We start from the raw sequence: 24652 nt of genomic DNA, 5'->3' as shown, positions 1-24652 counted from the left end.
GGTCAGGGATGTATCCCACGTTGCAGCTTTCAGGAGGCAGAGAGCAGAAAGGGCTCGATGGCAGAAATCAGGGCCTAGCTCTGCAGGGCTAGGAAAACGTGAAAGTGCACCATGAAAAGACGTTGGCAAGGCATACTTAGGAACTGAATTATCGATCCATCCATGGTGGATCTGAAAGAGGACATGTTAACATTGGACGCAAATGTATTTGCGTCTTCCTAGCTGGTTGTGGAGGGAACATACATGTACTTGAAGCACGTACATGGAGACGTTAGGGTTCACGTTAGGGGACACAATTGACCATAAAAATTCATATTACCTCATTCCCTCCATGTCCCCTACGGACCCTTCATGATATATCAATCTTCATTAGTCCATCTATTTGTTCATATAGCATCATTTGCTCTTCCTTTTTCAGGCGGGATTTAGAACGTGGACTTGGATGAGGAAAACATGATGTGGCGCACAAGCCGCAAATCGCTGGCCCACACTGTGTACATAGGCAACAACTGAATACTATGAGAAGGGCTATTCCAAGGAAGGATAGGACTTTCCATCCCCAGGCTGATAACACACTCCAGAACCAACCGGACCAAGTCCAGGTGCCTGGATTCTGGTGTATCTGACTTGCAATCTTATGGAGACGGGTTATGGCTCTATATACTGACGGTGCGTTTTCTGGAATGAAAACACAGCAACTCGATCCGATGACTCTACAGGCTCCACCCCTATCGGCCAGGATGACGTCAAGAACAAGACGATTTTGAAGAACAACAAGTCTCATAGCAGACTGTTCCTCGGTTAAGTTGCCTAGGGCGGAAGTAGTTTCATTTACCACTGCTTCAAGGGTTCTGGTCAAGTGACGTATTGATTTGCTATTGAAGATAGCTCCTAAATAGGGAAAGAAACCTTTATTGAAATCGATGTATCGTTCCCATGACGTTTCAGTATAGTCGACAATCGGGAGTTCTCTCTTGGGTCTATTAGGTACTAGACGGGAGTTCTTATGATAATCAGGTGGAGCTAGAAAAACAGGTGGCAGAAGGAATGCAATGTAACATGTCCCATCCCAATCTAGTGGCAGACGTATATAGGCTGTATGACCACAAATGAAATAGGAATGGCGGGTAGCTTTGAATGTAGACTTGCCTTTATCACTGAATTTGATCACAGTAGTACATTTACTATGACCTAGGGGTACCGAACCATTCTTTCTGACACATAATTCGCCTTTGACTGGTAACACTGACATAGAGGGTAAGTCTGGTCCTGTATCGGACTGGACATTCAGAATCATGAGGTTAAGTGTATAATTACCTAATCCATATACTTCATTTTCTAGATCGGTCCCGGTCCTTTGTGGAAGACCCTCCTTGTTAGGGTAACATGCTTTATGCATAACTGTGTTCAGATTTCCCCATACCCAATCGCCTTGGTAGACTATGGAATCAGAGTCTAAAGAATTTATCAAACTAAACCAGGCACCACAGGAACCATTATGTGTGAACGGATACGGGAAGAGGGGCAGGACTCCCTTGTGTTTCTGATAGGGGGGGAGTCGGCCACATATCCAACAATTGGTAGCATTGCTGGTCTGATGGGAATGATGTAACATACTGATAAAAGTATTATTGCGTAGCGCAAGCCGGTAAGATAACTCATGCGGGGGCAATTAACTGAAAGTATGCTCGACAGTGCTATTTGGAAAAAAATGTGCATGTATGGAAATAGGAAAGTACATGTGTAATAATAAACTTGCAGCAATAATCGTAAGACTCAGAAAAAACATAATCAATAATGTCACGATGCAGTGACTACGGAGAGATTTACAATATTCTCGTTTCTTGAGCTGTTTCTGTCTATCTCTCTCTCTATTAGGGTCTAACTTGTACATGTCAGGAACCTGTCTAACCACTTCACCTAGGGGAGGACTTAAACAATTAAACTGTCTGACTTGCTAGACCTCAATTTCATGCGATACTCCTGCTGAGGAGTTTTCTCTACCAGGGGGAGTTTAGTATCAGTCTCTGGAATGGGGCAGGGCTGGGAGTCTGTCTCTGGCGGCAGTCCATGATATTTCTTGATATGTCTTGAGTGGAGCCAGCCCTTGCGGCCCTCCACCTTCACTGCTGTCCTTGTAGTTAATAAAACAAGCTTCGGCTCCTGCCAGCGGGGCTCCAGCGGACTCCTCCTGTCGAAATTCCGAATAAAGACGTGATCACCAGGGACGATCTCGTGTGGCTTCACCTCGGTGTTGTCGGGAAAGGCTGCAGCCACCTGTGAACGACAAGATTGTAGTGCAGACATCAAGGAGGCAAGGTAATCTGTCAGCATATTACAGTCAACATCTGTGATCTTACGAGGCAGAGGCGTCCCCCACATATTCGGTGGCCTACCAAAGACCACCTCGTACGGGGATAGCCTGTTCTAGAGTGTGCGACCATTCTCATGTAAAACAATGCAACTGGCAAGGCGACTATCCAGTCTACCCCTTTCTCGGCACAAATCTTAGCAAGACGTGTTTTCAGTGTCTGATTGTGGCGTTCCACAAGGCCTGCTGCCTCGGGATGTCGGACGCAGTGGAATTTCCACTGATATCCTAGCAGGAGTGATACCTGCTTCATTAGCTCGGACGAGAATGGCTGACCATTATCTGAGTACACGACACGAGGCAAACCGTACCGTGGGAAGAATTCACGAACCAACTGTTTGGCAGTGGTCGGAGCAGTGTAATCTGGGACTGGATATGCTTCTGTCCAACGGGAAAGTGCACATACAACTACGAGGACATATTTGAATCCTCGACATTGTTCCATCTGGATATAATCCATCTGGAGGACTTCAAAAGGGTGATCGGGAGGATTGAATCCACCTTGCTCTACGGGAATGCTTTTACCTGGATTGAACTGACAACAGATCATGCAAGTACGCACTTTCTGTTTTGCTGCTGCTCGTAAATGTTTATTGTACCAGAGATTCTGTAAACTGTCTAACATGGCTTTTTCTCCTAAGTGTGCTGGACTGTGTGCGGTGTTAATCATAACTTGAACCATAGAGTCGGGGAGAAACCATGTGGCTTTTCCCTTCGTCATCCATCCCTGGTCTGTCTGGATCCCTCCTAGTTCAGTCCATTTCTTTATTTCGTCTGGAGTAGCATGTGTCTGTATGTCAATTACATCTAGTGCGGGATCCTTAACTGTCATGCAATGTGTCGGTGTCGGAACTATTGTCTTTGTCATATCAGCTGCATGTGTGTGAGTCAGAGCTGTGTGTTTCGCGGTTCGATCGGCCAGGTCGTTACCCTGGGAAATAGTATCTGTAACTTTAATATGTGCCTTGCACTTCATGATAGCTATGGCTGATGGCAAATGTATTGCTTCTAACAATGCTTGAATGAGGGGACCATGCTGGAACTTGGCTCCGTGAGAGGTCAAGAAACCTCTTTCCTGCCAGAGTACACCGAAGTCGTGTACGACTCCAAATGCATAACGTGAATCTGTGTATATGTTAACATTCCTGTTCTTGGCTACTATACAGGCTCGAGTCAGAGCAATGAGCTCTGCAGCTTGAGCGGACAGTGTATCAATACGGTGTGTTTCTTTGACTTCAGTTTCAGTGGTCACTGCATATGCGGCCACTAATTCTCCTGTGCTTGTTCTCATGCATGAACCATCCACGTAAAGTGTTAGGTCTGGGTTAGTCAGTGCAACATATGTCAAGTCTCGTCGGGGCTTTGTTACTGCATTAATGATCTCTATACAGTCATGTGGAGCTGGATCTGTTGTGTTCGAAGGTAACAATGTGGCAGGATTGAGTATATTGCAGCGTCTGATTTCTATGTGTGGCTGGAACAATGTCAATTCATAACCTGTCAGTCGTGCTATAGTCAAGTGTTGAGTCTGTGTCCTGTTTAAAAGAACTTCCACAGAGTGTGGAACTTGTACTGTCAATGGGTGTCCTAATACTATGGAATCACTTTGTCTGATTGCTAGGGCTGTCGCTGCAACTGATTTTAAGCACGCAGGCAGGGCCTGGGCTACTGGGTCTAATGTACTCGAAAAATAAGCACAAGGCTTATGTGAACCTGCTTGGTCTTGTGTGAGGACAGATAATGCTGTGCCATCACGTTCTGTAACGAAAAGTGTAAAAGGTTTGTTGTAACATGGTGTTGCTAAAACTGGTGCTTGACATAATGCTTTCTTTAATTCATCAAAAGCCTGTGTGTGTTCCTGAGTCCAAGGGAGGTCAGTCGAAGTCGCTGCCTCCTGTGTTGTCAATTGTATAAGTGGCTTGGCTAGAAATGCGTACTGGGGAATCCATTGCCTGCAGTAAGAGGTGAGGCCAATGAAGGCCCGCACTTCCTTTTGTGTCTTGGGTTGCGGTAAGTGTGCAATTAACTGAATGCGGTCAGGTGTTAGCTGTCTCCCCCTCTTGGACAGCAAGTGCCCAAGGTACACCACTTGCTGAACACAGAATTGTAACTTTGAAGGGGACACCTTGTGTCCCTTGTCAGCCAAGAAATGCAAAACCGTCAGTGATGCTTGTTCACATTCAGGTTCGCTACGGGCGGTGATCAACAGATCATCGACGTACTGGAGTAGGGCAGTGTTAACTGGCATGTGAATACTGTCAAGTTGTCTTTTCAATGCTTGGCTGTAGATGCTGGGACTTTCTGTGAATCCTTGAGGTGCGCGTGCAAATTTGAAGCTACGGCCATCTAAACAGAATCCGAAAAGGTATTGGCTCTCCGGATCAATGGGGACACTGAAGAAGGCGTTCTTGAGGTCAATTACAGTAAAGAACGTCGCCTCTGAATCAATAGCAGTCAATAATGATGAGATGTCGGGGACCAAAGGATACTGTGGTACAATGCATTTATTTAATTCTTGTAAATCAATCACCAACCGATAAACTGGAGGTGCATTCGGGTCAGTACGTTTAAGAATCGGAATGATAGGGGAATTACATAGATTGGAGTCGGTTTCTACAACCACTCCCTGTGCAATGAGCTCTTCAATGAGTTCCAGTAAAGCCACTACCGCGTCGGGTGGTAACTTGTATTGTCGGATTCGGGGTAGTACAACTCCTGGCTTGAGTGTAACTCGGTATGGTGTAATGTGCATACAACCTACATCAGTTGGGCCTTGCGCCCACAAATGTTCTGGTACATTTTTCAATCTGACATCAAAATTTCGTAATACATAGTGACCCTTAAAGTCACGTAAAAACAGTCTAACTCCTTCCGGAGAACAACATATTACAGCTCCTAGAGCTTTCAGTGTCTTGATACCTAACAAGTTTTCCGGACATGACTTCGTGAGCAATAAGTCTGTAGTACGTGACAATGGACCAACTGCTAGGGGAACAGGTTTCGATACTTCATTAACAATAGGCTGTCCTGAAAATCCAAGGGAAACATTCTGTGAGCCTGAGAGGGGTGCCCCTGGAACCTCGTCGTGACTTATTGTTGTTCGACTTGCCCCTGTGTCAATCAAAAACTTTCTATCTTTTCCTAATACTTGACTATGTACATAAGGACCCTCTTGATCTACAGGAACTTCAATGAGAGGCAAGCCAACCTCCCTCTCTAGGCTGTTTCATGAGTATCGCTGATAATCGGGGTAATCAGACTGTGCGTACTGGTACATCTGCTGTGAAACCTGCTGTGTCGCGGCAATGGGCTGTGGATGTGGTACCGCTACTGTCTGTACTGTCTGTTGTGGAGCAGGCATAGGCTGTACGTTCTGTGGAATATGCAGCTGAACCTGGTGTTGGACCTGGTCCTGTCTAGGCTGACGTGGTCTCTCTTTAGTTTTTCCTGTTGCTATATTGTGTCTCAGAACTGTACATTCATTCACATAGTGACCTGGCTGTTTACAATAGTTGCATGTCCCTTTAACGGGAGCCGCCGTATTATTTGACTGTGTCATACCCCTTTTCTGACCGTCAGCTGGAACTGACTGAGCAACTAACATTTTCATTTTCGTATCTTTCATACGTCTCTGTTCGTGATCTTGTTCTTCCCTAATTCTATTCTGGTGGTACTGTAACATTTGTAACATTTGGGACGGCGTATTTGCTTGCCATGTACTTTCTACTTTCAAAACACGGTTCTTAACTTGAGGCAGGGAATTCTCTACTAATTTTGATACAAAGAGGTGTGGGTATGACTCGCTACTTGTTTTCAGGCCACTGTTAATAATAAAACATTTCTCGAATCTAGAATAAAAATCACTAGTGTCTTCATCGTGTTTCTGTTTACAGGCTGAGATTGCGTCCCAGTCTTCCTTTTTAGTTGTTAACAGTCTAGGCAAAACCTGTACTAATAAATCTGGTAATGCTTTAGCTTTATCCCCAAGGCCTAAACCCGCGGTACGACCATTTTCTTCGACTTCTAATGCAGCCCAATCGATCTTTGTGTCTCCCACCTCCCATTCTTTCTTCTTTAGTTTCTCGTAAATTCCAGCAGGCAACAGTACTTTTAACATTTTCATAATATCTGAATACGTGTAATCGCCCATGAGTAACATATCTTTAATTTCTCGGTGAAAACCTGCAGGGTCTTTATCATGACTGGGCACTATTTTCTTCATTTCCAATAATTCCATTTTAGTGATGGGTGTGTATACGAATACACGTTCTAGTGTGTTATCGTCTTTTCTGACCGGATGTACTTCCCGTAAGGGATTCTGTCTGTCAAAGTAAAACATTTTTCTTTCTGAGGGTGGTGGAGCTGAAATAAACTGTGGTTTCAGGAAGGCACTATATTTGTGTCGATGTTCTAGAATTTCTTTAATTAAATCAGTACCTAGGCCTCTCCATCTATTCGAGAGCAGTTCTACTAATATATCAGGTAATGGACCTGGATCAGAATGTTGGCTTTTTAACAACGTAATGAGATGCTGAATCATGTATATACCAGCCAATTTTTGTTCATCAGGGGAAAGGTTCAAAACGTCTGTGCTACTGTATCATCATTATATGTACTAGAATTGTTAGCCCATTGTACTGCGGACCGGGCTAGTTCTTGTTCATCCATGGAATTGAGTACATGGTACCCCATTCGATCCTGAAGTATTTTATCGGTAGCCTGAAACATATGTTCAGGAGAACTCGGATTTGATATAGCAGAGAGAAAAAGTCTTTTGCTTTCTGGACGTATTGTTTTCTTAAGGTATCTTCCCTTACCTACATATGCTATCATCTCTTTGTCTGACTGTTGCGAGGTTTCTGCTAGATCCTCTATATCATCCTCCTCTTGCGAGGAAGTTGGATCGTCTAATTCAAGTTGTTCTTCAGGTGCTCGCTGGGCATGTATTTCTATTATTTCTTTACGGATCTTTCTAACCATATGATGTACACTGTTCTCCTTATCATGTTTACCCTCCGACATATTCTGGCTCCATCTAATCAGTCTATTCATCTCACTTTGCGGAAAACCTGCCTGATCTTGTTCTCTTATTAAACAATTAACCAAAAATCGCATTATTAAACCTTTAGTCTCAACTTTCTGACGTGACATGGCTTCAGCAACAGGCTCCGGTCCTTCTCCTGTTCTAATAAAATAATACAATTTGTCTAGATGTTCTGGCATTCCTGGTAGTAATATCAAATAATCTGTAACGCGTCTCAAACGTATGGACGCTAACAACATGGGTCCTGACGTACCAGGCACTGGGTCATATCTGCAGTCTGTAAGTTCTCTTCTAAGTTGTTCGGCCGGTGCGCCTTTCGGTGTCCGAGCCTTTGCTAAATCTCTCATTGTCACTCGGTGTAACTGTGGGGGTGTTTGATAACCTCCTGTAGCACCTCCTGAAGCGGAGGCTTGAGCATAACCTGGCTGTAGGGTCGGTACCTGCTGTAGCTGGGTTGGGTCCTGGACCACGCCAGTCCCAAAAGGATTTAATGGATGCAGTTGTTGAATACCAGGGGGGACAACGGGAGCGGGTGCAGGTAGCGGACCTGGAGGGATCTGCTGTTGCGGACCTGGGGGCTGATGATCATGGGGTAGGAGGCCGTCAGCGGGTGCAGGTGGTGCGGGTACATGGGCAGGTGCAGTAGTATATGTAGGAGCTACATCGTCTAAATAGGACGAAATAAAAATGTCTGCTGCGGTGTTGTGACGTAATTTAGTCGGAACCAATGGAGGGGGCAGATCTTTTGGTATTTCCGGAGTGGCCTTAGGTAAACCCTCGGCCAAAAGAGGATACATACCATTCACAAGAGTGTTTCGTTGTCGGTCTACTTGTTCTGCTTTAACTCGTATTCCTTCTTCAACTAGTACGTTTTCTCAGGCTTTATCTGAATCTTCTCTATGTTTTTCCGCTTTTCTGAATTCTTTCTCTGTACGTCTATGCGATTCTTTACGCCACAATTCTATGGCGTCTTTCTGAGATTGTCTGGCCTTCTTTTTCCATAGCGCTTCTTCTACTCTCATGATGCAATCTGCATCCCATGTCCCTGTAACGGGCCATCTATATTTCTCGTCTAGGTTCTTAGTATAATCGACCCATAAATCTAGATATAATATGGCATCTAAGCCGTGCTTATGGTACATGAAATTTCCGGGAGTGTCCCTAGGTGGGACAGGAATCGCTTCCTCTAGTATCCCTTTCCTAGTTCCTAACTGTCTTAACTTTGAAAACAATGGCATCTTGATATTTGGCACTTGACACTTACTCGAACTTGAACACACCTTTTACACAGAAACACAGTCATGTATATCAAACAGTCACTCATACCACGACATTAATCACATAGAAACATTTTGAACACATATTGACTATGCTTGAATTCTATAACGAAAACAAAAATCGAAACGTTGAAGACACTAATTACTTGATATACTGCTAAACAGTACAGATACACTGCTAAAACAGTGCAGACCGGGTCTGTGTACCCAAACCCGTCTTGACCGGATACATAGTAATGCACCCGTCTAGATGCGTCCCCAGCAACGGTACTCACCGGGAAGCACAGAACGGAAGGCCTCAGAAAACTCCTCTGGACTGGACCGGACTGGACTCGACTCGACTCGTGACGTCACAGGCCCGTCGGAACTGGTGGGCCTCTAGACACCTCGGACCTTGCTCTCTCAGCTGGGCTCTGGTCGGGATCCTCCGCACTCCTCACCGCCTCGTCTGGATGCTGATCGCAGTCTCCGTCACCTCCGTAGGCCTGAGGGAGATACAGGAAATCCTGCGGGTACGCGTAATTGTCCGTCACGACTGTGGCAGGGGCCGAAGCCTGCGACGCACCTACCGGCGCGTGGGGTGGGGGAGGGGTCCCTATACGGGCGCCAAATTTCTGTGGTAAATAAATATTTACCGTCGGAATTTCTATGCAGTAAAGTTCAATAAAATAACTCACTCGGAAATGAGAGGCAGAATCCGTGGTATCTGAGTTATAAGGGTTTTATTCCATAAAATGGAATGGTTCGAACCATGGTATCATGTTCCTTTCACCATTAAGGATCAGGAAGGGATAGACAATACTTTATTAACAGAGTACAATATATATAGTCAATGCATATAATGGTGATGGATACAGAAGGCGTAACAGCTGAGAGAAACGAGATAAGAACACATGTGCGTAACAGAAAGGCGTGCACAAGGGCGTACACAGAGGTGTGTGCAAGAAACGTCACATGAAAGTATCACAAGTGGGTGGATACATAGTGGAATCTTGCAATGTCAGCAGAAATCTGTAGCAAGGATACGCGCGCAGCAGCATGACGTGTAACTGACGTGAGGCTGGAGGGTGCAGGGGACTTGACATTTAGCACTAGAGGAAGAGACGGAAGTCTGGCATGTCAGATCGACTCGTTCCCAAATCATATCTGATATCTTGTGTTTAGGGAACTATATTATCTAGAAGGAAAGGTCTCTTGGGCAGAGGCTACTCTATGCTGACTATTAATGCGTGCATATGTGACTACGTGTCTGCATGTAATGCGAGGGGCCATGGGCCTACCATGGTAACGGGAGCAATGAATTACTTGCGTGGAGACAGAGAGGCCGGGCCCTTTGCTCTGCAGCCGAGGAATTGTTTATCTATTCTGCTAGACTGGAATGTGTTTTCGAGGTGCTGAGCTCGGCTATACTGATAACTTGAAGGCAAAATACTGTCTTTGGCAGGCAAGCAGGCCGAGCCGGGCTCCGCTCGCCACGCAGGGAGTAGGACAGAGGTCAGGGATGTATCCCACATTGCAGCTTTCAGGAGGCAGAGAGCAGAAAGGGCTCGATGGCAGAAATCAGGGCCTAGCTCTGCAGGGCTAGGAAAACGTGAAAGTGCACCATGAAAAGACGTTGGCAAGGCATACTTAGGAACTGAATTATCGATCCATCCATGGTGGATCTGAAAGAGGACATGTTAACGTTGGACGCAAATGTATTTGCGTCTTCCTAGCTGGTTGTGGAGGGAACATACATGTACTTGAAGCACGTACATGGAGACGTTAGGGTTCACGTTAGGGGACACAATTGACAATAAAAATTCATATTACCTCAGGTACTTACTTATAAATGCAGAAAACACTCAATTAACACAATGGCTCTTTTCAGAGCCACCTTATATCTAAGCACTCAAACTTCTGATTTATCTCCATTTTCACACTCTTGTAAAAAAGGTGTGCGCGACCGAGTGCGCGCACCACGCAACTTTAAAAAAAAAATATATATATATATTTTCGCCTTTAAGGGCCTTACTGCACACCCTGAGAAAACCTACGCAGCAAAACAATCTCTACCTTCTCCCCTTTCCATGTTCCAACGCTTTGAAATCAACAATATATTTACTCGCAATGACAAAATGGCGGTCAACACTTCCTGATTTCCTTCGAATCGAACGTTAACAGACGTCACGCAGCAAAATTCCGCTCGCGCGCACCCGTGCGCGCTTATAGATATATAATTGGCTTTAACTTTAATTTCCTCAGCAACTACTGAACGGATTTACACCATTCCAAAAAAAGCATAATCTGCGAGCCGGACTGTACAGTTTTACCAAATTTCTTATAAATCCATTCACCCGTTCGACCTGTAGCCGAGTCTAAAGGTCCTATGGAAAATAACATGGAGAAAACACGTTTTGGGACCCCCCTTTTATCTCAGCCCCCACTTGACCAATCCCCCCCAAACTTTTAGGGAAGGAGCGCAGCGGACCGAGCCATCTTCTTTGAGAAATTCGCTAAGATTCTTCAACCAGGGCCAAAGTTATTCCAAATAGAATGTTGAGGATTTCCTATGGAAACTAGGTCCTAACTATAACTACCTACTGGCGACCGCCAGTAGGTAATATATATATATATATATATATATATATATATATATATATATATATATATATATATATATATATATATATATATATATATATATATATATATATATATATATATATATATATATATATATATATATATTCACTGAAAAAACCATAGGTTTCACACCAGTTATAGTTAGCTGGAAATTTTACTGACATAAAACCATTGAAATTCCCACGTTATAGTTAGTCGGACTCACTATAACTTGCGCGTACAATGCACTGCTGATGACATCACATATTACATCACTCATGACATGGTCAGTGACATCACTCATGACATCACTGATGACACCATCCAGTGAATGTGTGTCTTTTTCAAAAATAAATATGTTTTATATATGTATTTGTAAAGCACGATGGAAGAATAAATGGTTAAATAAGTGTGTAAATGGATGTTTTTTTTAAAAGAATTGATTGGTTAACTGCCTTATTAATTGTATCTTAGTGAATACATATATTAACGAGTAATGTTTTAATTTTGTAATATATGTATCAGTGTTTCACTTTGTGTATAAGTGGCTGCATGGGTTGATGACTGACTTACTGTTTGTATGTGTTTTGAAGACAGCATATGTGCAGGACTGTATGGGTGGATGAGTGTGTATATGTGTGTGTTAGTGAGTGAATGCCTGTCTCACTAGTGTTTTTATGAGTAACTACATATGTTTTAAACTTGCATATATGAGCATTAATGTATATAAGTAAGTATATCTTAGAGTGAGAGATTGAAAGAATTCCTGTTTAAATAAGTATGTGTTTTTATAAGTGATTGTTTAAGAGGGTAAATATGTGTAAGTTTCCTTAGAAGTAAGGTGGTAGTGTGTGTAAATCTGTAAATGCAAATAAATGGATTTTCAATAGTTTATTTGCATGTGCGAGTATGTGTGTGAGTAACTATTTGATGACTGTCGGTGTGTAACAGGATGAATAGGGGTATCACTATATATGAATAGTGAGTATATGTATGAGTGACTACATAAAATTGTTGGTGAATGTGTGAATTTGTATATAGATAGTAAAATTTCTGAATTGGTTGTTGTAACTGGTATGGGTATATCCACTTTTTTGAAAATATTAGTTTCTATTTTTGAATATGTGTTTTATGGGTTACATTACACTGAAAGGAGGTCTGTCACTGTGTCACAAGGATGGTGTCATCAGTGATGTCATGAGTGATGTCACTGACCATGTCATGAGTGATGTAATATGTGATGTCATCAGCAGTGCATTGTACGCGCAAGTTATAGTGAGTCCGACTAACTATAACGTGGGAATTTCAATGGTTTTATGTCAGTAAAATTTCCAGCTAACTATAACTGGTGTGAAACCTATGGTTTTTTCAGTGAATTTAATAGGTTTTTTAAATGCTAATTCCTAACTATAACTGGTGTGAAACCTATGGTTTTTTCAGTGAATTTCATAGGTTTTTTAAATGCTAATTCCTAACTATAACTGGTGTGAAACCTATGGTTTTTTCAGTGAATTTCATAGGTTTTTTTAATGCTAATTTTTAACTTTTTGTAGGGCTTTATACCTATGTACTTTTTAGTAAATTTCTCAGCTTATTTTTTCACAAATGTCTTTAGCTGAAAAAGGAATGTTTTTCTAAAAATGAACACTATAATGTATATTGAGATAATATTTTTATTTTAAAATAGTATTTTTTTTTTTATATTTGACTCTGGTGCGCTCCCGGTGCGCGCACCGGTGCGCGTACCGTCAGCGCACTAACAAAAAAAAGAAAAAAAATAATGAAGGAGTAACCATAAGGAATGGTAACAGAGAGAGTGGTGTTAAGAGAAAGATTGTTATTATGGAAGTATATTGTACACTTTAAGTTAATTTCTGAAAAAATATTCTGTTAGTTATATGCTATCCCTCTTTAATAGTTATAGATAGAGATAGACTTCTCTGTAATAGTTATGGATTGAGTTAGGCTTCTCCGGTATACAGTACCCTAACTCTACTAATATAGTTAATTTGTATGCAATTTTCAGAAAGAAAATGGAAGGAGAAAATCAGGCAAATGATACTTCTATCAAAGTAAAGGTGGAAAAACCAGAAGATCAAAAAGATGAATTTGATTTCATGGATGACTCTTTGGATCAACAGTATATAGAATGTTTGGAACAAATGGAATCATGTACTAATAATTATGAGGAAATTCCGGACAATATTATGTTAGAAATTTTATTAAATTATGAAAAAGAATCAGAGGAATAAATTTATATTTAATAATTTCAAATTGTTTGAGACAATATTCATTTTAATATGTAATTCATAAAGTATTACCAAAAATGTTTAAAATATAAAGTGAGACTTATAGTATACTGTTCAACTATTTTTCTGTTACATAGTAAGTTTACTCATAGTTACGACCTTTCTCCCACTATATTATCTCCTATGTATATTTTACACCTCTTTTTCATAAGGGAGCAGGATAGACTACTCATGATTCCCTAGAAATTCTCAGGGAGTGCTTAAAAGATCTGTTTCTGCTTTCCAGACAGACTATGTTATAACTTCCATATACCACAAGAAATACAATAACAACATGCAAGATATCTACAGAGGAGATGGTGTACATTAAATTAAAGTCTCCGCATTGGTACCTACATGTAGGTACTTACATAAAATAAAAAAACAATTAATAAACATACAATTTTTTAAAGTGATTATTTTTCCATAGTACCCTCCTTGGAGCGCTCCCCGGTGCGCTCCCCGGTGCGCGTACCGGGCGCTTCCCCCGCGAAAAACGCAAAAAAAAAATTTTTTTTTGAGGCCCCGCGGGGCCCTTTAATGGCCCCCATATCAAACCTAGGGGGTCAGGGGGGGTCTACCCTGCCCCCTTATGGTCAATTCCCCCCTTTGTTTTTGCCACCTCTTATGACTAGATTTTACCGATAGACAAGATGGCGGCCGCTCCGGACTGTTTAGAATGTTTACAGACAACTGAGAGCCAATCAGCTTTCTGCGCGCAAGTCGCGTGTCGCGCCCGGTGCGCTCCCCGGTGCGCGTACCGGAGCGCGGCTACAGATACATATATTTTTTTGAACCTAAATTACTCAAAATCGGAGAGCGGGGAGCGGGGAGCGCTCCAAGGAGGGTACTATGGAAAAATAATCACTTTAAAAAATTGTATGTTTATTAATTGTTTTTTTATTTTATGTAAGTACCTACATGTAGGTACCAATGCAGAGACTTTAATTTAATGTACACCATCTCCTCTGTAGATATCTTGCATGTTGTTATTGTATTTCTTGTGGTATATGGAAGTTATAACATAGTCTGTCTGGAAAGCAGAAACAGATCTTTTAAGCACTCCCTGAGAATTTCTAGGGGATCATGAGTAGTCTATCCTGCTCCCTTATGAAAAAGAGGTGTAAAATATACATAGGAGATAATATAGTGGGAGAAAGGTAGTAACTATGAGTAAACTTACTATGTAACAGAAAAATAGTTGAACAGTATACTATAAGTCTCACTTTATATTTTAAACATTTTTGGTAATACTTTATGAATTACATATTAAAATGAATATTGTCTCAAACAATTTGAAATTATTAAATATAAATTTATTCCTCTGATTCTTTTTCATAATTTAATAAAATTTCTAACATAATATTGTCCGGAAATTTCCTCATAATTATTAGTACATGATTCCATTTGTTCCAAACATTCTATATACTGTTGATCCAAAGAGTCATCCATGAAATCAAATTCATCTTTTTGATCTTCTGGTTTTTCCACCTTTACTTTGATAGAAGTATCATTTGCCTAAATTTCTCCTTCCATTTTCTTTCTGAAAATTGCATACAAATTAACTATATTAGTAGAGTTAGGGTACTGTATACCAGAGAAGCCTAACTCAATCCATAACTATTACAGAGAAGTCTATCTCTATCTATAACTATTAAAGAGGGATAGCATATAACTAACAGAATATTTTTTCAGAAATTAACTTAAAGTGTACAATATACTTCCATAATAACAATCTATCTCTTAACACCACTCTCTCTGTTACCATTCCTTATGGTTACTCCTTCATTATTTTTTTTTATTTTTTTTGTTAGTGCGCTGACGGTACGCTCACCGGTGTGCGCACCGGGAGCGCACCAGAGTCAAATATAAAAAAAAAAATACTATTTTAAAATAAAAATATTATCTCAATATACATTATAGTGTTCATTTTTAGAAAAACATTCCTTTTTCAGCTAAAGACATTTGTGAAAAAATAAGCTGAGAAATTTACTAAAAAGTACATAGGTATAAAGCCCTACAAAAAGTTAAAAATTAGCATTAAAAAAACCTATGAAATTCACTGAAAAAACCATAGGTTTCACACCAGTTATAGTTAGGAATTAGCATTTAAAAAACCTATGAAATTCACTGAAAAAACCATAGGTTTCACACCAGTTATAGTTAGGAATTAGCATTTAAAAAACCTATTAAATTCACTGAAAAAACCATAGGTTTCACACCAGTTATAGTTAGCTGGAAATTTTACTGACATAAAACCATTGAAATTCCCACGTTATAGTTAGTCGGACTCACTATAACTTGCGCGTACAATGCACTGCTGATGACATCACATATTACATCACTCATGACATGGTCAGTGACATCACTCATGACATCACTGATGACACCATCCTTGTGACACAGTGACAGACCTCCTTTCAGTGTAATGTAACCCATAAAACACATATTCAAAAATAGAAACTAATATTTTCAAAAAAATGGATATACCCATACCAGTTACAACAACCAATTCAGAAATTTTACTATCTATATACAAATTCACACATTCACCAACAATTTTATGTAGTCACTCATACATATACTCACTATTCATATATAGTGATACCCCTATTCATCCTGTTACACACCGACAGTCATCAAATAGTCACTCACACACATACTCACACATGCAAATAAACTATTGAAAATCCATTTATTTGCATATACAGATTTACACACACTACCACCTTACTTCTAAGGAAACTTACACATATTTACCCTCTTAAACAATCACTTATAAAAACACATACTTATTTAAACAGGAATTCTTTCAATCTCTCACTCTAAGATATACTTACTTATATACATTAATGCTCATATATGCAAGTTTAAAACATATGTAGTTACTCATAAAGACACTAGTGAGACAGGCATTCACTCACTAACACACACATATACACACTCATCCACCCATACAGTCCTGCACATATGCTGTCTTCAAAACACATACAAACAGTAAGTCAGTCATCAACCCATGCAGCCACTTATACACAAAGTGAAACACTGATACATATATTACAAAATTAAAACATTACTCGTTAATATATGTATTCACTAAGATACAATTAATAAGGCAGTTAACCAATCAATTCTTTTAAAAAAAAACATCCATTTACACACTTATTTAACCATTTATTCTTCCATCGTGCTTTACAAATACATATATAAAACATATTTATTTTTGAAAAAGACACACATTCACTGGATGGTGTCATCAGTGATGTCATGAGTGATGTCACTGACCATGTCATGAGTGATGTAATATGTGATGTCATCAGCAGTGCATTGTACGCGCAAGTTATAGTGAGTCCGACTAACTATAACGTGGGAATTTCAATGGTTTTATGTCAGTAAAATTTCCAGCTAACTATAACTGGTGTGAAACCTATGGTTTTTTCAGTGAATATATATATATATATATATATATATATTCACTGAAAAAAACTATAGGTTTTAGGCACGTTATAGTTAGGAATTAGCATTTAAAAACCTTGCAAATTCACTGAAAAAAACATATGTTTTAGCCACGTTATAGTTAGGAATTAGCATGAATGAGTGGATGTGTATGTAGATTTTGGAATTGCTGAATAGGTTCTTCTAACTGGTATAGGTATCTCCATGGTTTTGAAAATTTTAGTTTACACTTTTCAATCTGTTTATGAAAGGTTGTATTAGGGTGAGAGGAGGTCTGTCACTCTTTCACAAGGATGATGTCATCAGTGATGTCATTTGAGATGTCATGAGTGATGTAATGAGTGATGTCACTGACCATGTCATGAGTGATGTAATATGTGATGTCATCAGCAGTGGATTGCGGGCGCGCGAGCTAACTATAACGGGGGAATTTCAATGGTTTTGTATGAGTGAAATGTCCAGCTAACTATAATATGTGTGAAACCTATGTTTTTTTCAGTGAATTTCTAAGGTTTTTTAAATGCTAATTCCTAACTATAACGTGGCTAAATCCTATGGTTTTTTCAGTAAATATATATATATATATATATATATATATATATATATATATATATATATATATATATATATATATATATATTCACTGAAAAAACCATGGGTTATAGACCATATATAGTTAGGAATTAGCATTTACAAAACCTTATTTTACTCACACAAAACCATTGAAATTCCATATATAGTTAGTTGCACTAACTATATATCGTGCACCCGCAATCCACTGCTGATGATGTCACATATTACATCATTCATGACATGGTCAGTGACATCACTGATGACATCACTGATGACATCTCAAATGACATCTCATTTGACAGGCCCTTGTAGCATAAAAGGCTGCGTCAAGGGTGGTATTGCCCAGAATGTCTTGTTTTCTAGTGCTCGTAATGACGAAGCCAGAACTGCCGAAAGGGATTCTGGTCCTACCGCTACTTATTGGAGACATTGAACTATACTCTGGACCTGCCTGGCCTCGACCAAAATGGCGCCAGTATGGGAGCGACTTGCAACTCCTTATGACGTTCTAGTTACTTAGCCTTGACATTATGGGGGATGTATGCGGTCTTTGTGCACATGGCGGGCGGGGAAGGGTACTGACTGGGAATACGTACAACCCTATTGATGTCGATTTTTCATTATTGATTATTGTATTAATAAAGCTTCGAAGTAATGTTACCCATGATACTCGCCCATGGTGTGCGTATGGACGATTTTATTGTAACTGATCCTGTTATACTTTCAATTAAAAAATCAACCTTCACTGATCCTGCAACCGTTTGTCACGTTTAGTTTTTTCAATTAAATGGCTCGCTTGTTACATACTCCTATACCCCTGGCTTTTGAAAGACACCATCTTGTAGAATAAAGGGCTGCGTCAAGGGTGGTATTGCCCAGAATGTCTTGTTTTCTAGTGCTCGTAATGACGAAGCCAGAACTACCAAAAGGGATTCTGGTCCTGCCGCTACTTATTGGAGACATTGAACTATACTCTGGACCTGCCTGGCCTCGACCAAAATGGCGCCAGTATGGGAGCGACTTGCAACTCCTTATAACGTTCTAGTTACTTAGCCTTGACGTTATGGGGGATGTATGTGGTCTTTGTGCACATGGCGGGCGGGGAAGGGTACTGACTGGGAATACGGACAACCCTATTAATGTCGATTTTTCATTATTGATTATTGTATTAATAAAGCTTCGAAGTAATGTTACCCATGATACTCGCCCATGGTGTGCGTATGGACGATTTTATTGTAACTGATCCTGTTATACTTTCAATTAAAAAATCAACCTTCACTGATCCTGCAACCATTTGTCACGTTTAGTTTTTTCAATTAAATGGCTTGCTTGTTACATACTCCTATACCCCTGGCTTTTGAAAGACACCATCTTGTAGAATAAAGGGCTGCGTCAAGGGTGGTATTGCCCAGAATGTCTTGTTTTCTAGTGCTCGTAATGACAAAGCCAGAACTACCGAAAGGGATTCTGGTCCTGCCGCTACTTATTGGAGACATTGAACTATACTCTGGACCTGCCTGGCCTCGACCAAAATGGTGCCAGTATGGGAGCGACTTGCAACTCCTTATGACGTTCTAGTTACTTAGCCTTGACGTTATGGGGGATGTATGCGGTCTTTGTGCACATGGCGGGCGGGGAAGGGTACTGACTGGGAATACGGACAACCCTATTGATGTCGATTTTTCATTATTGATTATTGTATTAATAAAGCTTCGAAATAATGTTACCCAAGATACTCGCCCATGGTGTGCGTATGGACGATTTCATTGTAACTGATCCTGTTATACTTTCAATTATAAAATCAACCTTCACTGATCCTGCAACCGTTTGTCAAGTTTAGTTTTTTCAATTAAATGGCTCGCTTATTACATACTCCTATACCCCTGGCTTTTGACCCTTTCCTACGCGCGGTCTGTACTACCGCCCTCGGGCGATCTATGTAATGAACAGACTACCATTGCTGAAACACAAGGGAATGCATCTCAGAGAGATAAGTCAAGTTCGTGGTAGATAAAAAACATTTTCGTGTTTATGCATGCTGATGTGCTTTGAACACTGCCCCTCCCCTCCTCATCATTTAGATTACCACCGCCCATTGCACAAAAGCGTACCGGGCGCTCCCCACGCAAAAAAAACTTTTTTTTAATTTGTTTTTTTTTTTCCCCGCGGGGCCCTTTTAAAGCCTCCACATCAAACCTAGGGGGTCAGGGAGGATCTACTATGCCCCCTTATGGTCATTTCCCCCTTTGTTTTGGCCTCCTCTTGTCTCTGGATCCTACCGAGAAACAAGATGGCGGCCACTCTGGACTGTTTAGAATGTTGACAGACACCGGAGAGCCAATCAGCTTCGCTTCGCGAAGTTCCGTTACGCGTCAAGTACGCGAACCGGAGCGCTACCCGGAGCGCTGTCACAGATATATATTTTTTTTTGAACGTTAATTTATCAAAATCCACTGGAGCACATATATTGAGACCTAGCAAAGGCACATCGGGCTAACAGTCCCTACAATTTTGCCAAGTTTCGTGCAAATCCATTCAGCCGTTCGAGCTAAAAGTGAGGCCAACCGCCCTATGGAAATTAACATGGGAAAAACGTGTTTTGGGACCCCCCTTTTTTCTCGGCCCCCCTTGACGAAACCCCCCCAAATTTTCAGGGGCTGCTCAAAAACAAAATGTTCCATTTTCCTGACAATTTCAGCCAATTCCGTCCACAAACGCCAAAGTTATTGGACATAGAATTTTCAAAAATCCCATAGAGAAAAAATCCTAACTATATATACCTACTGGCGACCGCCAGTAGGTAATATATATATATATATATATATATATATATATATATATATATATATATATATATATATATATATATATATATATATATATATATATATCCAAAACACAGTCCCTGTGCAGGAAGCCCCCGACCCTTTAGTGCGGCCTCTAGACGGGCACGGAGGAGCCCGTTAAATCCGGACAACGAAGGCAACAAAGAATAGAGGCCCATGTCGTGAGGAAAGCACTTTATTCAAGAGTGATGCTGGACACATGCTTACTTATGTCCTACATGTTTCGGCGTCTCATCAGCCTTGATCATGGACAGGAAGCGATGGCAAAGTGCTTCTGTGCTGGCAGTTTTATAATTTTCTAACACGTGACTGTTAGGTGCCTCCAACTCCCACAATGCACCACAAAGCACAAATACATTTGATGTTAAAAGAAGACAGTGCTTAGTTAGTTCAAAATGTTCATTGAATAACCTGGAAGCATGGTGCTTCAAATCTTGTATCCAGATAGAAGCAGTCACAAACACATAGGTAACTTAGTGTTGGTGTTGTTATCACCTTGAAAAGGGCTTTACTCATGCACGATTGTTAGGGATGTACACCCCCACAAATCCCTTCCAACGCTGACGACACTTTTGCTCCAGTGGCATCTCCTTCGTAGGTTTGCCGCAGCGAGTGGGTCATGCTTCCTAATTTAATCCACAACACAGTCCCCGTGCAGGAAGCCCCCAACCATTCAGGGCGGCCTCTAGACGGGCACGGAGGAGCCCGTTAAATCCGAACAACGAAGGCAACAAAGAATAGAGGCCGATGTCGTGAGGAAAGCACTTTATTCAAAAGTGATGCCTGGACATATGCTTCCTTATGTCCTACATGGTTCGGCGTCTCATCAGCGTTGATCACGGACAGGAAGCGATGGCAAAGTGTTTCCGTGCTGGCAGTTTTATAATTTTCTAACACGTGACTGTTAGGTGCCTCCAACTCCCACAAAGCACAAATAAGTTTGATTTTAAAAGAAGACAGTGCTTAGTTAGTTCAAAATGTTCATTGATTAATTTGGAATCATGGTGCTTCAAATCTTGTATCCAGATAGAAACAGCCACGAACACATAGTTAACTTAGTGTTGATGTTGTTATCACCTTGAAAAGGGCTTTACTCACGCACGATTGTTAGGGATGTACACCCCAACAAATCCCTTCCAACGCTGATGACATATATATAAATATATATCAAACACTAGAGTTGCCAGCATAGAAGAGCCGCCAGGTAGGTTCATATTGCACATTTATTGATGGTGTACAGCAGTCAACCAGGGCGAATAAGCAGATTCTATATCTAAACGCCAGACGTGTTTCAGGTTATTCCTTTCTTCAGTGGCATATACTGCAGGCAAAGTGAGCACTGGAAGTGCTGCTATACATACACCTGGACCTGCCCTGGTGTGCGTAGCTGCTCCTGCAGCATTGTGGTCCTTGTAGTGACATTTAAGTGTTCCTTCAGTGAGGCGGCTCAGTTTTGCACACAAATTGTCTAAAAATTGATAAAGCCCAGTGGGTGAATTAACAATCTCGCTCCACGGTGCTACTTCAATAATGAAAACCATCAGGCTCTACCTCCCGTTACCCTGGTGCCTTCATCTTGAAGACCTCTCGGGACAGCAGCGGCAGTGTGGCTCTTCCGCGGCTGGGCCAGCCGCTAATATCCAAACACTAGAGTTGCCCATAGAAGAGCCGCCAGGAGGTTCATATTGCACATTTATTGATGGTTTACAGCAGACAACCAGGGCAAAAAAGCAGTTTCAGTATCTAAACGCCAGACGCGTTTCAGGTTATTCCTTTCTTCAGTGGTGTATACTGCAGGCAAAGTGAGCACCGGAAATGCCGCTATACATACACCTGGACCTGCCCTGGTGGGCGTTGCTGCTCCTGCAGCCTTGTGGTCCTTGTAGTGACATTTAAGTGTTCATTCAGTGAACACTCAAATACACTTTTTATTTTTTTTTACACAGTGGTAGTCTCTACATTATAGGTATAGTTAGAACCTGTTTTCCTAAGGAAATTGATTTTTCGGATTGCCAGTAACTTTGACACTGTTAGACGAATATTCGCAACTCTTTCCGAAAAAGGTTTCCCCTGAAAAGTTCTCGGGTGATGTGATGTTTCAAGCAGGGTCTGGGAAAAAGGAGGAAGTCCCAAAACACATTTTCCCATGCAGTTTCCCATATGAACTTCAGACACAGCTACAGTGAAGGCAACTAAACAGCATTACACCAAATTTGTCAGAAAGCTAGATGTTTATCTGGAAAATGGGCTTTCTGCGATTTGGTGTAAACCTGTTAAGTAGTTTTTGAGAAATTAAAGTAAAAAATGTATAGATATCTAGAGAGACAGAAGTATCGCTGTACCCCCATATCATTTTTACTAATTTAGCACTTGTCACTTCTATTCAGTGCTAAAGTGCAAGTGCTCCTATTTTAAATTGTATTATGATTTGTTTTCCTTGATTGATATATTTGATTTAGTTGTAAGTCCCTAGTACAGCACACTGTGTGTGCCCAGGACCTGTAAATCAACTCCTAATTGTGGGATTGCAGCACCGGTTGTGCTACCCACAGAGTATCTTTTCAAAGGTGTCTAAGACCTGCCAGTGCACCCACTTGCCAGGCCCTAACCTTCCATTTTTGTACATGTAAGTCGCACCTAGGGTAGGTCCAAGGTAGCACCATGGGCAGGGTACGTTGTATGTGAAAGGTAGGACATGTGTTCATGTGTTTTACATGTCCCGATAGTGAAAGATTGTGCATTTCGTTTTTCACTAATGAAAGGCTGATTTACCATAGGTGATCATTAGAGCTGCCTTGTAACATTTTACAAGTGTAACATTCATTAGGGAAAATATAGAGAAATTGAGTTTAGGCTCCCTGAGCTCAAAATTTAATAACACATCTTTTAGTGAAGATGGTTTTTAAATTGTTTGTTTGAAAATGCCATTTTTAGAAAGTGGACATTTTCTTGTTTATCCATCCTGTGTGCCTCTGCCTGCTTATGTTTTCACTGTCTGCTTTTGGGGTGACAGGAGCTGGGGATTTGCATTTACCCTAGACAGTCACAAGGGGGGTTGAGAAGTGTCCTCCTGCCTTTTCTGGGTGACTCATAGCTAGGCTGAATAGACATTTCTGCATTTTGAGTGGTGGGAGGGTTTTTTACTTACACCTGAATAGGCTGTTTCTGGTCTGCACATGGATGTTTCCACCTCTTGTAGTGAAGCTGGACTATAGAGGACAGAACTGGTTTCAACTGAGCAAGAAGAACTTGCTTTAAAGAGAAAAGTAGTACAAATATTTGGGCCCTGATCCCAGAACTTTAGAACTTTTTTGGACTAAGGAACCTGCCATGAAGAAGAGCTGGAGAGTCTGTCAGGAGGAACTACCACTTTGCTGTGTGCATTGCTTTGTTGGACTTCAGGGGTTGCGTCTGTCTTGAACAGTTAAAGGACTGGACTTTCTGCAAATTATTTTCATGATTTTCTCCAAGTGCATGAGGTAGAGCTTGCCCTATGTTCAAGTACAAGCACTGGGAGCTGTGTGGTTTGTGCTGCAATAGACGAAAAAGCAACCTGACACCTTCAATTACACTGCTGCTGGCTCCATGACCTGTTGTGAGCACATAGAGCACAGCAACCCTGATCTCAACAATGACGACTCCCAATGAAGCCACCAAGCCACTGCTTGGACCGTGACCTGAGGGCACTGCAAATCGCACAGCCTCACTTTACATCACCGCCCTGGTATCCCTGACGCTCCACACCAACATCAATTCCACTGCCCCCACCGTGGCCTGGGGATATGGCTTGTAAGTTACTCGATGCACCACCCAGTCCCACACTGCATCCTTGACCCACCAACACCAGCTACATTAACTCAAGATCGTCTACTGACAACAGTGCTGCAGCAACGATGATGCAGTTGCCTGCACCATGACCTGCCAGCATGGCGACGAGCACCACTGCACTTCCTAACGCAGCCCTGGTCTCTCTGACACCGCTGGACTCTGTCACCAAGCCGCTGCTTGGGCCATGACCTAAAGGCACGTTGTACTGCTGCACTTTGCACCACACCCCTGACGCCTGCTGACAAAAGTGCTCCTGACTTCAAACTCACGGAGCCTACCGATGCTGTATCTTCAGATTTCATCACAAGGTCCATGACGTCCTGCAATTCCAAGGTACTGTTGGCAGGTCTTCTCAGCACCGTAGC

The sequence above is a fragment of the Lissotriton vulgaris genome, chromosome 11 (assembly GCF_964263255.1).
Source record: "Lissotriton vulgaris chromosome 11, aLisVul1.2, whole genome shotgun sequence".
Taxonomy (NCBI): domain Eukaryota; kingdom Metazoa; phylum Chordata; class Amphibia; order Caudata; family Salamandridae; genus Lissotriton; species Lissotriton vulgaris.
Note: the sequence above shows the minus strand (reverse complement) of the source record.